At 45.0% G+C, this 16,546-nt stretch overlaps 1 pseudogene; it reads left to right on the top strand.

Annotated features, from left to right (window-relative positions):
- LOC116272792 lies at positions 1 to 1,847 on the top strand (annotated as a pseudogene).
- Positions 1,848 to 16,546: the final 14,699 nt, after the last annotated feature.

Genomic DNA, 16,546 nt, shown 5'->3' with positions numbered 1-16,546 from the left:
GTAGCTTCTCCGTTCGTTCTCGAATCTCTGCCTGGTTCAGCCTGCCTGCCTCCACTCCTGCCTCCACCATGTCCATCAGGGTGACCCAGAAGTCCTACAAGGTGTCCACCTCTGGGCCCCAGGCCTCCTAACGGGATCATTAGTACCCCAAACCTTAGCATCATGCAATATACCCTTATAACAACCCTGCACATGTATCCCTTGAATATAAAAGTTAAAAAAAATTATTGACTAGGCTTGTTGAGCTTCTCCCAAGTGAGCAGCAGCAGCTTCCGAGATGTCCTGGGCACCAGCATGGGTCTGTGTGGAGGCTATGAGGGGCCAGCGTATGGGAGGCATCACAGCCATCACAGTCAACCAGAACCTGCTGAGCCCCCTTAACCTGGAATTGGACCCCAACATGCAAGCCACGGACACCCAGGAGAAAGAGCAGATCAAGACCCTCAACATGTTTGCCTCCTTCGTTGACAAGGTACGGTTCCTGGAGCAGCAGAACAAGATGCCAGAGACCAAGTGGAGCTTCCTGCAGCAGCAGAAGACGGTTTGGAGCAACTTGTTCTCGGACAACGTGTTGGAGAGCTACATCAACAACCTTCTGTGGCTGCTGGAGACCCTGGGCCAGGAGAAGCTGAAACTGGAGGCGGAGCTTGGCAACATGCAGGGGCTCTGGAGGACTTCAAGAAAAAGTACGAGGATGAGATCAAAAAGCTTACAGAGATGGAGGATGAATTTGTCCTGGTCAAGAAGGCTGTGGATGAAGCTTACATGAACAAGGGAGAGCTGGAGTTTCATCTGAAAGGGCTGACTGACGAGATCAGCTTCCTCAGGCAGCTGTATGAAGAGGAGATCCCAGAGCTACAGTCCCAGATCTTGGATACATCTGTGGTGCTGTCCACGGACAACAGCGGCTCCCTGGACATGGACAGCATCATCGCGGAGGTCAAGGCGCAGTACGAGGAGATCGCCAACTGCAGCCGGGCCGAGGCTGAGATTATGTACCAGATCAAGTATGAGGAGCTGCAGACACTGGCTGGGAAGCACTGGGATGACCGGCGTCGCACAAAGACGAAGATCTTTGAGATGAACCGAAACATCAGCCGGCTCCAGGCTGAGACTGAGGGCCTGCCTCAAGGGCCAGAGCAGAGGGCTTCCCTGGAGTCCGCCATCGCAGATACTGAGCAGCGCGGGGAGCTGGCGGTTAAGGACGCCAACGCCAAGCTGTCCGAGCTGGAGGCCGCCCAGCAGTGGGCCAAGCACGACAGGGCACATGGCGCGGCAGCTGCCTGAGTACCAGGAGCTGATGAACGGCAAGCTGGTCCTGGACATCGAGATCGCCACCTACAGGAAGCTACTGGAGCGCGAGGAGAGCCGGCTGGAGTTTGGGATGCAGAATACGAGTATCCATAGGAAGACCACCCGTGGCTATGCAGGTGCGCTGAGCTCCGCTACCAGTGCGTCACAAGCCTTGACCTCAGCTAAGGCCTGGGGCTCCAGCTTTGGCTCTGGCCGGGCCTCCAGCTCTTTCAGCTGCACCAGCTCCCTCAGGGCCGTGGTTGTGAAGACGATCAAGACCCGCGATGGGAAGCTGGGGTCCGAGTCCTCTAATGTCCTGCCCAAGTGAATGGCCACAGCAGCCCTGCCCAGCCTACCCCTCCTGCCGCTGCCTCAGAGCCTGGGAGGGAGGCCGTTATGCAGGGGAGCACAGGGAACAGGAGGCCCACCTGAGGTTCAGCCCTGGCCCTCAGCCCACCCGTGGGGAAGTTTACTGCCCGGGAGAACTGCCTTGCCCATGCCTCCAGTTCCAATTCCATTTTTCCCCCCAAAATAAAACCTCAGTTAGCTCTGCCAAAAAAAAAAAAAAAAAAAACCTATAGGGTACTATGCTCAGTACCTAGGTGATGGGATCATTAGCACCCCAAACCTTAGCATCATGCAATATACCCTTATAACAAGCCCGCACATGCACCCCAGAATATAAAAGTTAAAAAAAAATTGAGCTTGTTAAACAATGCTTCAGTATTACATTGAAAGGACATGCTGTCTACCTTTTTGCCTTATTCTTACATTTTTAGTGATTTTTAAAAACCTATCACTAAAGGAGACCAAAATGAAGGAATTTCAGGCACCAGTCAATAGACGTATATGGATAGATACATACAAGTAGAAATATTAGAATTCTAACATATAATTCTCCCCTAGAAACCACCTATATGAATGACTTTGTTGATTAAGTAAATAATGAACTTAGAGAGGAACTTTCCTGAAAGGCTAATTCCATCTGATGAGCTCAGTGATTTTTCAATCAAAAATAAAATTTGACCCACTAGGTGTAGTCTGGTGATCCAAGCATAGCCAAGACTTTCATTTGCTTTTTAGTTAGGTTTTCTCTTGGTAGAATCACACTGGCAACATGGTTAGACAGAAGCAATCTGGAATAAGAAAAAGCCGCTGGGAGCAGACAGACTTGAATTTGATTCTAAACATTCCATCAGCCGATGGTCTGTAAACTTTGGCTTCCTCACCTGCAAGTGCGTAACTCTAAGTATCAAAAACAATGGAGCACTGTTCCCAAACCACTGATTGTCTGTAAAAATGTTTTCTACAGTTTATATAGAAATGATAATAATCGTAAAATACATGGGGGAAAAGGAGGACCTTATAGTGAAGTTATATTTAAATACTGCTTTTTAAAAAAAGTTTTGAGATTGTCCTTCCTATTTTCTGTGTGTGGTAAAATGTCTTTTCTGTTATGAAGTAACGGCAAACATGGATACTAGGTAGTATCTAGGATACTAGGTAGTATACCAGGTAGTATCTAGGATACCAGGTAGTATCTAGGACACAAGGTAGTATACCAGGTAGTATCTAGGATACTAGGTAGTATACTAGGTAGTATTTAAATGGCTCTATGTGGCAAAACATAAGTTAGCAACCCTATGTCTATCTCCAAATGATTTTGGATATGCTCTGGGAATCACTGTAAGGGAGTCTGTGGATTTCCTTTGTGAACTGAAAATACATGTACAAAGTGAGCTATTATTACTGTAGTCTCCCAAAGTGCCATTGCTTGTGTAGTGATGAAAATATCATCCAGCTGGTCCTAAAGATTCCTGAAGAACCCACACCAAAAAAAATGCTTTTTCCTGGGAATCTAACTGGGACAGGCCTCTCACAGAGAGACACGTCAGGGTCTGCCTCTGGGTTAAGCCCCAGACTTCTTTTTAAGAAGAGGAATTTTATCTTACAAGACTTTTGCTTTTAGTGGGAAAAGTGAATAGCATGGTAGGATTCTGTCTTTATAGAGACTAAGGAACCTCTCTGGCTTAAGAGTAAGTGATGAGAAGGAGGAATGTGGTTTGCTGCAGGAAAGCAGGGGTAAGAGAAGTGAGGATCTAGTGCAAATTTGGGAACCTGTGTGGGGCTGGTGGAGCTGGAAATGGCCAAAAGGGGCAACACAGTAGTGTTTGTATGTGGGCTGGGAGAGCCCAGGACTTCTATCATGATAAATAGTGCTGAAATAATCCCAGGGAGCCTGGTCAGCTTCTTGAGTTGATCACATGTTTTAAATTTCTTTTTTTCATTTTGCATAGAAGTACTTCATAAGTCAGTTATGAAAACTAAATTCTTCCATATCCCAATTTAGCCACAATCCTTATTCATATTTTAGAGACAAAAACCACCTCAGGCTGCTTTTTCCCCTATAAATAATTGCTTTTTCAAACAAAAATAACATAATATTGTGCATACGGTTTTCTACCTGCTTTTTTTTTAACTTAAAAAAATCTCCATATCACTGAATACACGATGTTACTTTAAAACGGCTATATAGTACCATTGTGCAAATGTGGCATAATTTAACAAATCGGAGAGGGGGGTTTTAGATTCCTACACACACATACAATAGGACAGTGATAGCCACTGTTGCTAAATCCTTCCATACAAAATGCTAATTGCAGACGCCAGATAGCGGGTATATAGGTGTCTGTTGTAACATTCTTCCAACTTTTTAGCATGATTGCAATTTTTCATAGAAAGATTTGGCTGAAGAAGTTTTTTTTGACATATCCTCTCACAGATCCCAATCTAATTATCTCAGAATCAGCTCCCAGAGGTAGCATTGCCGGGCTCGCGGCTGCCTGTTTTCCGTCTGAAAGGCGGGCCAGGGATGAGTTTCCCGGATGAGCTCCTGCTGCGTGGGCTCCCCGCGGGCAGGCGCAGCGCCCCCTCGGTGCGGCGGAGGGAGCTGCAGGCCGCCGGGTCCGCGGCCGCCGCGGGCTGTGCCCCTCTAGAGAAGCCCCGGCTGGCGGCGGGAAGAGCCTCTGGTCCGCGCTTTCGCACGGTCTCTCTGAAGAAGACCAGCGGAGCACCCGGCTGCCAGGCGCGCAGCATCAAAGCTGCGGGCGCCCCGAGAAGAAAAGGGCCAGTGTGCATTCCCTGAAACTCCAAAGCCCTTCTCCAGGCACAGCGACTCAGGGGGAGAGGAGAGGGGGCTGGAACTGCGCTTTCACAGTGTGGGCAGTCAGGCCCCGGGTGCTCCGTCGGGACAATAGGGCCTCAGTGCTGGATACTAGGCGGCCCGGGGGCCTGGTGGGAGCATAAAGGGAAGCTGTGTCTCCGCAGCACTCAAGTTCACCTTTGTCTTCGGAGTCCAAGTCAAAGAAGGCTAAAGAAGGAGCCTGCAGGCTCTCCTCCCTCGTCATGGGTCTGTTTGATAGGAAGGGCCAAGTTCTTTCCCCAAGATGCTGGGAATTCAGATGAAAATAGAAATGGGCTTGCCTGCTAGCTGGGACAGCGGTCAGTGTTTTGTCGAAAGTTGTGTCCTCTGGCCAGGACCTACGAGGAGGGGGACACCAGTACAAATTACTGGAGCCAGCGGTCCGGAAGGCGCCTGTGCACACGTGTTGTATAGCAATGTGAACTTGCCCTGGTTGGGGAGAAGTAGCGGGTGGGAGGTGGGCAAGTTTCTTCCCACCAACTATCTGCTGTCCAGACTCGGCTACTGCCTCTTCACCAGAGAGAGAGGCCGCCCTGTATTCTAGCAGATAGCAGCGGCCCACTGATCAGTGGTGGAAGGTGACAGGCTACGGTCCTTACACTTGGCCTTGGCCAAGTTTTCTCCTGGAGTTGACACAAGATCGGCTGGCCGGGGTCAGGTCTCTATTGCCACTTAAGGGAAAACAAAACCTGGCTCTTGGCTGAATTGCCTAAATAATTCCAACGGCTTGCACCAGACAGAGGAATAGCTGTGATGAAAAGCAATTCACAACAGCTGCCCCGCAACACACGCACATCCACACAACCCAGTTGTACATCAATTTCCTAATCCTACTCTTTGTTGTAGAGGATCAAGATAGTTAAAACAGTAACAACAAACAACTAAATCAAACACACAAACTTTTTTTTTCAACTTTTCTTTTAGGTTCAGGAGTACATGTGCAGGTTTGTTATATAGGGAAATTGCTTGTCACGGGGTTTGCTGTACTGATTATTTCATCACCTTGGTAAAAAGCATAGTACCCAATAGATAGTTTTTTTAAAAATTCTCTTCCCCTTCCCACCCTCCACCCTCACGCAGGCCCTGGTGTCTTTTGTTTCCTTCTTTATGGCCATGTGTACTCAATGTTTAGCTCCCACTTATAAGTGAGAACACGCAGTATTTGGTTTTCTGTTCCTGCGTTGGTTCTTTTAGAATTTATGGCCTTCAGCTTTGTCCGTGTTGCTGCAAAGGACATGATCTCGTTCTTTTTTATGGCTGTGTAGTATTTCATAGTGTATATATACCACATTTTCTCCATCCAGTCCACCATTGATGGGCATTTAGGTTGATTCCATGACTTTGCTATTGAACACACAAACTTTGAACTCTTGATCTGAGTTTTGTTCTGACTTTACCACTTACTATGACTTTGGACAACTAACTTAACCTCATTCAATTGCGTTAGTTTGTGAAACAGGCATATGAAATCTGCTTTATAGAGTTGCTGTGACAATCAAAAGAGAAAGCATACGTGAACATTCCTAGCATGGTAGTAAGCTTTCAAACAAAGGTATCTATTTATTTGTTTTTCAGATAAAGATATCTTTTATTTGTTTTAAAATTTTTGATTATTCCTAATATTGTTCCAAATGGATTTGAGGCTACTTACACAAATACAGAGAGTACGATGATGTAATAAATGAATACTTTCAAGTTTTGTTCTGTATACTTCTGAGTTCTTTTCATTATTTACAACAAGAATGTGTTATTCATCCATTAACTTATGAAATAAATGAATGTAAGAAGCAACTGATGGGAAAAAACAAGAAGGAACTTAAGATGAAAGCAGTGGTGATAGTATATAAAGTGTTTCACAGAAGGGCAAGTAAACTTTCTAAAAGTTTAGACTGTCAATTTAATTCTGAGCTCCCAAGCAAACATGTCAAACAGGGGAACATGATCAATTTCATAATTCATGCTGTTCACTGATGAAACCAAACCTGTTTCTCAGGGTCATAAGCTATTTCTTTGGAAATCTCTCTTGAAAGTTTTTGTGAAAATAAACACTGCAAGAGAAATTAATTTAAGCAGTTAATTGAGGAGAACCCCAGAGAGAAAGTCTTGGGTAAAATACCTGTGCTCAATGCCTTTAGGTGAAGGTGGAGGGTGGAGATTTAGGACGTAGTAGCTCTATTCGTCTGCTCAGACTACCATGACAAAGTGACACAGACTGGGTGACTTTAACCACAGAAATTCATTTTCTCACTGTTCTGGAGGCTGGAGTCCAATATCAAGGTGCCAGGGTTGGTTCCTGGTGAGGCCTCTCTTCCTGGCTTGCAGATGCGCCTTCTGGCTGTGTCCTCATATGACCTTTCTTCTGAGCATGCTTAGAGAGAGAGAATTCTGGTGCCTCCCTCTCTTATAAGGACACTGGTCCTGTCATATTAGGGCCCCATCCTTATGACCTCATTTAATCTTAATTATCTCCTTGGGCCTATTTCCAAATGCAGTTACATTGGAGGTGGGACTTAAACATATGAACGGAGGCAGGGGACACAATTCAGTCCGTAACAGGAGCCAAAGTGGGTATAGGGGAGTGTCACTAGAACATAGGGAAGGAGAGAAGTCCACACCTGCCATGAGGACCTTATTTCCTCAGGACACAGCCTAATTCTACCTGGTAAAGAATGTGGAGAGCTAAGAGGCTCTTTGTCACAGGGTGAAACTTAGGCAGAGTCTGACAAGGGGCCAACATGTGGCATCACTGCATGTCAACGTGAGGACCCTTCTGACCAAATCCCTGGTTCGGAAGCAAATGACCTCTGTGACCTCGGGCCAGTCACTTAAATGCTCACGGCCTCAGTTTCCTTATCTGTAAAATGGGACTGATAATACCTACCTAGTTTACCTGAGAAGGTAGAAAATTGAGCTACAGTGAGGAGTAGCAGTAGTGAGAAGTAATTCCCAATCTCTCCTGGCCCACCCACCCCAATTGTACATAAATGTTGTATATAAATATCATGTACAACAAATAAAATGAAATGGTGGATGTCAAAAGTGCTGGGTAGACTAGAAGCTGCCATGTAAATTAGATGTAAAGAATATCTTCAACAGTGCCACCCATGACAGCAGTAGAAGCTACACGCTCAGCATCTTGTCAGTTCCACACCCTCCTTGTCTGTGGGTGTGAGAGGCGTTGCTTGGCCAAGGTCAGTGCTCATCACAGCTGTGGCAATGGGAGGCCCCCTGAGAGGACTGCCCTGTGATCTCTGGGTTGAAGAGAGACTTTCTTCCCCTCCATGCAATAACAAGCCCAACGACTTCTACCTCTGCTCATAGTCTCTTCCTCTCTACCCTCCAATCTCCCTCATAAACTGAGACGTTGGGAAGGCAAGAGCAGATGGAGGTGGAACCTCACATCTTCTTGAACCAGATCAGATCCGAAGCCAGGCACATTCCCTTCTGTCTATCATGGCTGTGAATGAATGATCAGATGTGTAGTGAGACTTTGAGGTCTGTCCAGCCACGGGGATAGAAGCTCCTCAAGGACCAGAGTTGCCGTCTCTGCTCTGGCCCGGGGTGTAGCATAGAGGCTCGGGCACAACAGGGCTCAGCATACATCTGAGGATGTGTGAGCAAGTGAGTGAATGTCACCTACGAAGTGCCCCAGGTCCTTGACGTCTTGGTTTTAGTGACTCTTCTCTGGAGAGCCAGGTGATAAAAGGAGAATGAGAAGGGAATTGCCATTTCTGCCTATGCCTTGGGAGAAGTTCTCTGAGCCTTGATTTTCTCTTCTGTGAAAAGGGGGTAACACAGTTCGCAGAGGGAGTTTGAGCATTCAGTGAGAGGATGCGTGTGAAACATCAACTACAGGGCCTGCTACATGGCCGTTCTCATGTCATCGCAAGGCTTGCCCTCTCCATGTGCCACCTTGGTGCCTTGTACATGTTTCTACAGTGGCATTTCTTCTATACAATTCTGAAAATCACCCTTTATTGAATGTCTATCACATGCCGGACACTGTTTTAAGTGCTGTGCATTCTTTCACTTGATCCTCACAACTCTATATTATGATGCCTATTTTACAGACAAGGAAGCTGATGCTCACGGCAAGTTGAATAACTCATTCAAGATGAGATTGCACCCCAAGAATGTTTTGCCTGCAGGTAAGAGTCTATGTATGCTCTTACCCTCTTTGTGAACGACTTCCCAACCATTCTGCCGTAATATATATAAAATATAAAATATTTAGTATAACATAAATATAAAAATAAATAAAGTAAATTTGTTTGTTTAGATCTCCTTCTCCAATCTTCAGTTGTAAGCATTTTAAGAGCCGACACCTCTTTTCTCCAGTACCCAGGAGACTATCTGGCACATCATAGGCATACAGTTAAGTAGCCACCATTTATTGGACACGCTATGTGCTAAACATGTCACAGACACTGTCTCACTTATGTATTAGAAATGGTTATGTCCATTTGTCAGATGAGAAAACTAAACCCAGAGAGGTTTTGTCACATGTACATGATCAGTGTTAAGTCTGTCCTAGATCTGCCTGACTGCAGAGTGCCTGTGCACTTAACTGTAAGATCCACTGCCCACCTTCCACCCAAATAAGCATTATTGATCCCTTTGGAATGTAACTCCACATGGGCTGAAGTGGAAAATACATGCACACATACAGATGTATTTCCATACACATATCTATTGTTGGGATGTGCCTAGATGGGCTCTGGAAGGCTGCAGCTCTAGCTGCCTTTGGGGAACGAAGTGGAGAAGCAGGAAAGGGACTTGCTTTTCACTGTACATCTTTTGGTATCTTTGGAATTATGAACCATGTGTAGATACTGTCTATTCAAGAACAATAAAAAATTTTCAAAAGACTGCTCTGTGTTTGTTGGAAAAGATACTGGATCCAAGAGACTCGGGTTCTGATCTTGCCTCTGCCACCGGATACATTTGAAGAATAATCAGATTTATTTTCAGTTTTTTTATCCATAAAATGGGTATAAGAATCACTTCTCTTACCTCCCTCACAGGGCCACCTGAGATCATTTACACAAAAGCATTTTTCAAGGTGTGAACAGCCTTGCACATGGAATACATTATTGTACTATAGTTGGATCATTATGGTCAACTCCTTGCTCCACCCACTCTGGCAGCCTGAGGACCTCGTAAAGAGCCGCATGGCTTTGAGCAAGATAATGGGCGTTTCCAGGTTAGAAAAGAGGTTTGGAGGCTTTTCAGACATCTACAGACAGAGGGCCGTGGAGCACCAGTGTTACATCTTTTGACAAAGTGTTTGTATTTCCTCTTCCATCACCATCACACACCTACAAAGAGCAGTCTCTCTCTTCTTGAGATTTAAGAACATTCTGGTCAGAAGATGGCCAGAGTGGGGGCAGCTCCTTTCCAACAATCGGAGATAAACATGGTGAGGATGGGAGACACGTGATGGTGGTTGGTGGTGCTGCCAATTGCTGATTTTTGCTTGGGAGAAGGAAGATTCTAGGTGCAGAGAAAGCGCAGCATCTGCAGTATCATGGGGTGGCAAAGTTTAGCAATATCTGCCTCAAGAGTTCTATGACCTCAACTCAGCAAGCACAGCTATTTTAGCCAGAAACAAAGCTTCTCTTAGAGAATGTGTTTTGCAAAAGTAGAACTGGGCCTTGGAAGGAGCCCGAGGGGAATTCTAGTTTCTGAGTCTCAGGATGGAGGGACAAGAGCACAGCCTGGGGATTGGTGGATCTGGAATCCCAGCCCTAATATGCCTCCACAAAGCTAAGTGGCCTTGGCCAGATTCTTTCACTTCCCTGGGCCTCAGTTTCCCCATCTGTAAATGAGGGGCTTGGACTGAATCATCTTTACGATTCCCTCCATATTAAAGATCCTCTAACCTGGGAACTCTGTGTTGGGGAAACACGCTGCCTGCCCTGTGTCTCTATTTGACAGACTTGGGGAGTGTGCTGTGTTTTCTTACCCCCGTCGTTGTATCCGGGGGCCATAGCCGGGAGAGTGGCTGTTCTGAGGCATCAACACCCCAGCAGGGGAAAGTGCTCCTGACCTGCCTTTGCACCGGGAAACCTTGGTCCTTGATTCTCACACTGCTCTACTGGAGTTTGGGTAACAGAAAGACCGTGTGTGTGTGTGTGTGTGTGTGTGTGTGTGTATTTATATGTGTGAGTAGGAGGGGCCAGGTAATTGGAAATGTGTACTTATTTTCCTGAATTATACACTTTTCTCCTAGAAACAAGGGGGATTCAATAACAGTTTCAATGTATGAAGCTGAAACGCATTTGTAGCAGCATAGTTTCCTCTAACTGTGGGTTTTCCCTATCGTTTCAGCTCCAACGTGAGTTATGGTTAAGGGTTTCTAGGACTTAGGTTGGGAATATAATGAGCACTTTAATATGGCTACTCTGGAATAACGTTCTATGTTTCAAGCAATTTAGGAACTCTCACTGCACAGTCATGTGTGAGATGGGGCAGCCTGCGTGTCTGTCAACTCTGCCAGGGCACCTAACTCAACCCTGGCCCAGAATCAGCATCAACCAACACTGATTCGATTAAAATGTAATAGAGCGTCCACGGATTGTGGCTTAGTAAGTCTCCCTATGTCTTTGAACAGTAGCGGGACCTTAAGAAGGGAGCTGCTTCTTTGTAGCCAGGGGCTTTGTGTTTCATGCTCTCCAGAATTACAGGAGCTGCTCAGGCATTTCCAAGCCCCTGTCCAGTGATTCTCCTGAGGAACTTGGTTCCAGGGCAGCCATTCGCTGAGAGATGGCTGGAGTATCCTGCAAAGGCTTTCTTGTGTCTGCTTCAGGGATGCTACTCAGCAGGGCAGGCAGCTGGACTCCATGTCACTGTGTCTTAGAAAACTCAGTCCCTGCCACCTTTGCTTGATTCAGTTGTGTGATGGGGCCAGACCAGCGAATTCCTTTGGCCTCGTGTTCACACTTGAGTTGTGCTTTTCTTGGAGTGTTCACTGAGCAGCCCTTGCCAGAGGTGCCTCCTTGCCCTTTTGCTCCTCACACGCCTGCCCACATGATGGGAGGAAACAAGTGGGAGACATGGGAGGAGGTACTGGCACGTCATCAGAAGCTCCAGGTCAAACTCTCTTCATTCTCTTCCCCAGGCGGTTGAAAAAAACACTTTTTTAAAATAAGGCCTATTGTATCAGGAAGACCTGGATGTCTCTGGCTAAGCCAACTCTGGAACATTAGAGAATGTATAAACATGTGCCAGAAACAGAAGTCAAGAGCATTTGATAACTCACCATATGAACACAGGCCCACCTAATTGGGGCCCTGAACCTATACGAGAGTAATGCAGTCTACCAGGGTTGAGTTAGTGCAGGGCCTCTCAACCTCTGCACTGTCGACATTTCAGGCCAGATACTTCTTTCTTGTGGGGTGGGGTCGCTCTCTTGTGTACTGTAAGGTGCTTAGCAGTATCTCTGGTCTTGACCTGCTAGATGACAGTAGCCCCTTCTTCAGTTGTGACAATCAAAACTGTTTCCAGACATTGCCAAATGTCCCCTGGGGGCGAAATCGCCCCTGGTTGAGAATCTCCGAGTTACAGCAGTCCAGGCATTCCTTATGTGTCTCATCCTCCTGGACCTTCAGAGTTCATGCAACATAGATTTTGTTGCACATTACATGAAAAACTAGTTCCCCAGGATGTTCATAGTTCCTGCACAGAAAAAGTGCTCTGTGACTAAATTTGGAGAACTCTGTGTGTCATGGTCCAACATGTTGAGGAAATGCAGCCTGATATATAATAAATCTTTCCTTCATGGAGAGTCAAAATACATTAGGATATTGGAGGCTGTAGAATGTCTGACAGTAAGGAAACCTGTTCAACACTGCCTAACCCAGATTTAGCTTTTTCTTGGCCAAAAATGACTTCAGAGATTCCTCTCTTAAAAGCCAGGCACCCCAAACCATTTGAGCCAAGCTCTCTCAATCCCAAGTCCAAAATTTCCAAGGATAAAACCCATTGGCACAGCATAGATCAACTGTTTCAGGTTTTCCAGACTAATCAATGGTTTCAGGGTCATTTAATTGCCTGCTCCTGTTGCAATTAAGAGATTATATCGCTGGTGGGTGTGTGAGGCATAAGTGTTGTTCCCCGAAGAATGGATGTACCAACCAGACAAAACAGCAGATGCCTAGTTGACAGTACTTTAGTACTGATTTCCTTTCAAAGTTCTTTTTTCTTTCTTTATGCTTTTTTTCTAAATGCCTGAGCAGCTTCATCATCTTGATTCGTGTTCGAATTTCTTGGAAGCTGGTGGCAACTAACCTAAATTGCTGCAAAAGTTACAAGGACATGGAAACATTTTTTAAATTCTGGAATTAAAAGAGACAGTTTGTTTTGTCAATATTTCCACAGACTAGGCCACTGCAGGGGCCACTGCAGCTGGCCAGGGTGAAGTTGGCTGTGGATACAGGTCCAGAGTTTTCACTACGTTGTATTCCAGGTAGTTGCCCCTTTGCTACCGTTTATAGGTTTGCTACCATGAACTGGCAGGTGAAAAATAGTGTTTGAAGAGGTGAAGCAGCCCTGAGCAGACCAGGAGCACCATGATCAGCTTACTCAATTTCTATTCCGAGCAAGGAATGTCATTACTTTAAATACTGTGTTCTGGTTGCTAAGGAAACCAAATAAGTGGGTTGCTAACACAATCTTAGAACTTTCTATGAAGATTAAAGCACTTTGCTCTAGCTAAAGAGCAGATGGGAGAGTCATAGATGGAACCCATATTTCTCACTACGTGGGGGAGGGTTAGGCCAGGGAAAAGATGAAGAGTTTTTCATTCGTGGGAAGAAGATAAAATTTGTAGCTCTTGGCTATTTAACAAATAGTCATTATTTGCTAAATCGATCAAGATAGGGGTTTAAATCTGGTTTCCAGTTCCATTTCCACTACTAATTTTTTTGTTGTCAATGTATTGAAGTCAGTGCAAAGTCTGGGAAGTCAGTTATGGGATAGAAAATAGTTGCGTTTTAGTTGGCCCATTCCTTTTGGTTATTCTTATAAAATATTTTAACTGCATAAAAAGCTCTACACAATTAAAGAAAAGTCATGTTGATTAAAGCACAGCATGGGCTAAAAAAATGCAAAGTGGTCAGTCTTGCTTTGTTACTTTCATAGCCTCTCTACTTTATGCATACCTGCATACCACGCACCTGCGCCACTCTGCTTTCTCCGGCTTCCAGTTCAAATTTTAGCAGGGGTTGGAGCGGTAAGAACTAAGGTGATCGGCTTAATTGCCATGACCCATTCTGGGGACAGGACCCTTCCAGGCCACCTTGAGGGTGCTGGCAGTCTTTGGCTATGGTAGCCTTAGGAAAGTGCCCAGCTCACATCCAACTCATGACCATCCTTGACCAAAAAATGGCCTCCATTTCTCTAAAGAGCCAAGTTATGATTCACCCAGTACATCCCCCGATAGAAGAGGAAATCAAGAACCAGAGATTCCAGGGGCTTGCCCAATATTAGAGAATAGAGAAACAAGAATTCAGGCCTTCCCAAACCCCAGTACTGTCAAAGCATCCAGGCTTGCTTCTGGTGGTGCTCCTCCTATGCATCTGCATGTCTTCTACCCCTGGGCAGAGCTTGGTATGTTTTTTAAAGTGTAAAACCACAATAAATGTATCATCTCTAGAGATAAAAGAACTGGGGGTGGGAATCACATGAGTGTAAAATGTTGGACATCATCTCAATTTTAGAGATTGGCAAACCATTTCTGTAAAGGGCCAGAGAATAAGTTATCTCAGGCTTTGCAGGCCGTATAAATCTCTCACCTCTGCATTGTAGCACTGAAGCAACCATGGACAATATGTAAATAATGTGTGGCTGTGTTCTAACAAAACTTTATTGACAAAAAGAGGCTGCTGGGCAGAGTTGGCCCACAGGCTATAAGGCAATAGTTTGCTTATCACCTTATCTAGAAGATTACATCATTTAATTGGTACACTTTATTAGGAAAAGAGAAAATTAAGAAAATAGTTTTATCTTTCTTGGTCATCATGGTGTTTTGAGTATTTGTAAAATAGGAACACAGTAATTTCTTACCTTTCTAATTACAGATGTTACAGGATTTGTTAGAAGTTCGCCATTTTCCTTACAATGTTGGCTTTAAGAAGGGGGAAGCAAGGAAAAGGAACAATGAGAGGGATGATGACTTCTAATATTTCTGTGATTGAGAAGCCAATATTTTAGAAGTTTTCTTTTTATCCAGAGCTAACAAACATTAACTGCTTTAATTTCAATTCATTACTCCATTCTCAAGCTGAGGGTTTACAAGGGAATGAAATTCTCTAACTCAGTTAAACAGAGAGAAGGCTGAGAAGTGAAGGGTGAAAACAATTACCTGGAGAAATCTGCACAAGGAAGTAGGAACCGCCTTACTCACATCACTCATCTCCTGGTAGATGAGGATGCAACTGACACTGCCTCCAGAGGCCTACCACGGGAATGCTGTGGCTATTATCTGCTCCCTCTGGGTAATTCAAAGCCATGGCTAGATGAAGCACTCATTCCTTCCACAGAAACCTATTACACCAGCCTCCAAAACCATAGCTCACCAGATCACAATTCCATTCTTTGGTTGGTTCCTCAGCAATTACATGAAGAACATCATGCTCAGCCAGAAGCTCCAAATTTCACGCAGCTCATTATCTTATTTGCTCCGATCCTCTGCTTCCAACTGAAACCTTAGATACAGGTACAGCCAGTTTATAGTCGCACAATTATCCAACCCATTTCTGCAAGAGTAAGGGTCACCTTGCTTGCCACATGGTTGCCAAATAATTACTCAAAGTGTCAAAATGGAAGGAGTGGGAAGGGAGAAATACAGAGATTGACACTGGGTCCAGAACTGAAACACCTCCCATTTCCCAAACCATATTTGGCTCTGCAACCACAAGGCTGCCACTGATGCCTAACACATAAGTCAAGTGTAATATTTCATGACAATAACATCAGAAGAACCCAAATTAAGCCAAAAGTACTGACTGAATTGCTAATCTAGAAATTTCACGTGACCTATTCACCATGTCTAAATGTTCTTTCTAAAATGAAATGACACGCATAGGCACGGTTCCCAGTTCTGAGCTTAGACTCAACTAAGCACCTTTAATGGCAAGGCCCATAGTTCACGTTACTTCTCCTTCGCCTTTTCCTGCTTTAAAAAAAGCATTAATATTACATGTAGCTTTTGACTGTTTTCAGGTGTGACGCACACCCTCTTCTGGTCAGTTAGGAGAAAAACTGATCACTATCGGGAAAAAATTAGGGAGTGGTACACGTACTGGTTAAAAAGGAAGTATCTGATAACAACTGATGAGGCATCCTCCTTTTCTTTGTGATCACCAAAAAATTCATTTATGAAAATTAGTATCATTACTATTTTCTGGCAGATTAATGTACTTTTTCAGATTCCCTACATGTCACTGTGACACAGTGACAAGGTCTGGGGCTACTTAGGGAAAGAGCGATGAGGTAAGGCCCAATAACTTCAGTCCCCAAGGCCATCTTCAGTCCTCCTGCTCCACATTCCTGAAGACACCTGAAGGTGAAGGAAGCATGCTTGCTTTGCACACCCTAGGCACTTTGCGCCAAGACATAACAAAGTACAGTGACTGGGGCATGGGCTTTCGCATGGGCTGGGTTAACATCTCCATGACTCTTCCATCATCTGAAAACTGAGAAACAGTAACCAGAATCTACTTCACAGGATTGTTGTAAGGATTAGATGAGTTAATACTGGGAAAAGACAGTGCCCAGCACAGGGGAACTAATATAAAAAGGTGAAGGAATCTACAGAAGCCTTCTCCTAACACCAGGATGGTTTCTGGCTAAATGCCTGGGCCCGTGCCACAGATCACACCGACCACCCCAGATGGAGATTTTTATTCTTAACTCCTTCGTGCCGATTTTAAAGCCTTTTCTGGCAACCCCATGTGACCACCAATCAATACTTGAGCTGGACTCTTTTTTCTGTCTTCCACATGTGGGGAAAGTCATGAACTCTTCAAGTATCTCTTCTGAAAGGACAGA

Source organism: Papio anubis, unplaced genomic scaffold (assembly GCF_008728515.1).
Source record: "Papio anubis isolate 15944 unplaced genomic scaffold, Panubis1.0 scaffold20, whole genome shotgun sequence".
NCBI lineage: Eukaryota > Metazoa > Chordata > Mammalia > Primates > Cercopithecidae > Papio > Papio anubis.
This window is presented reverse-complemented; position numbering and strand designations above follow the sequence as displayed.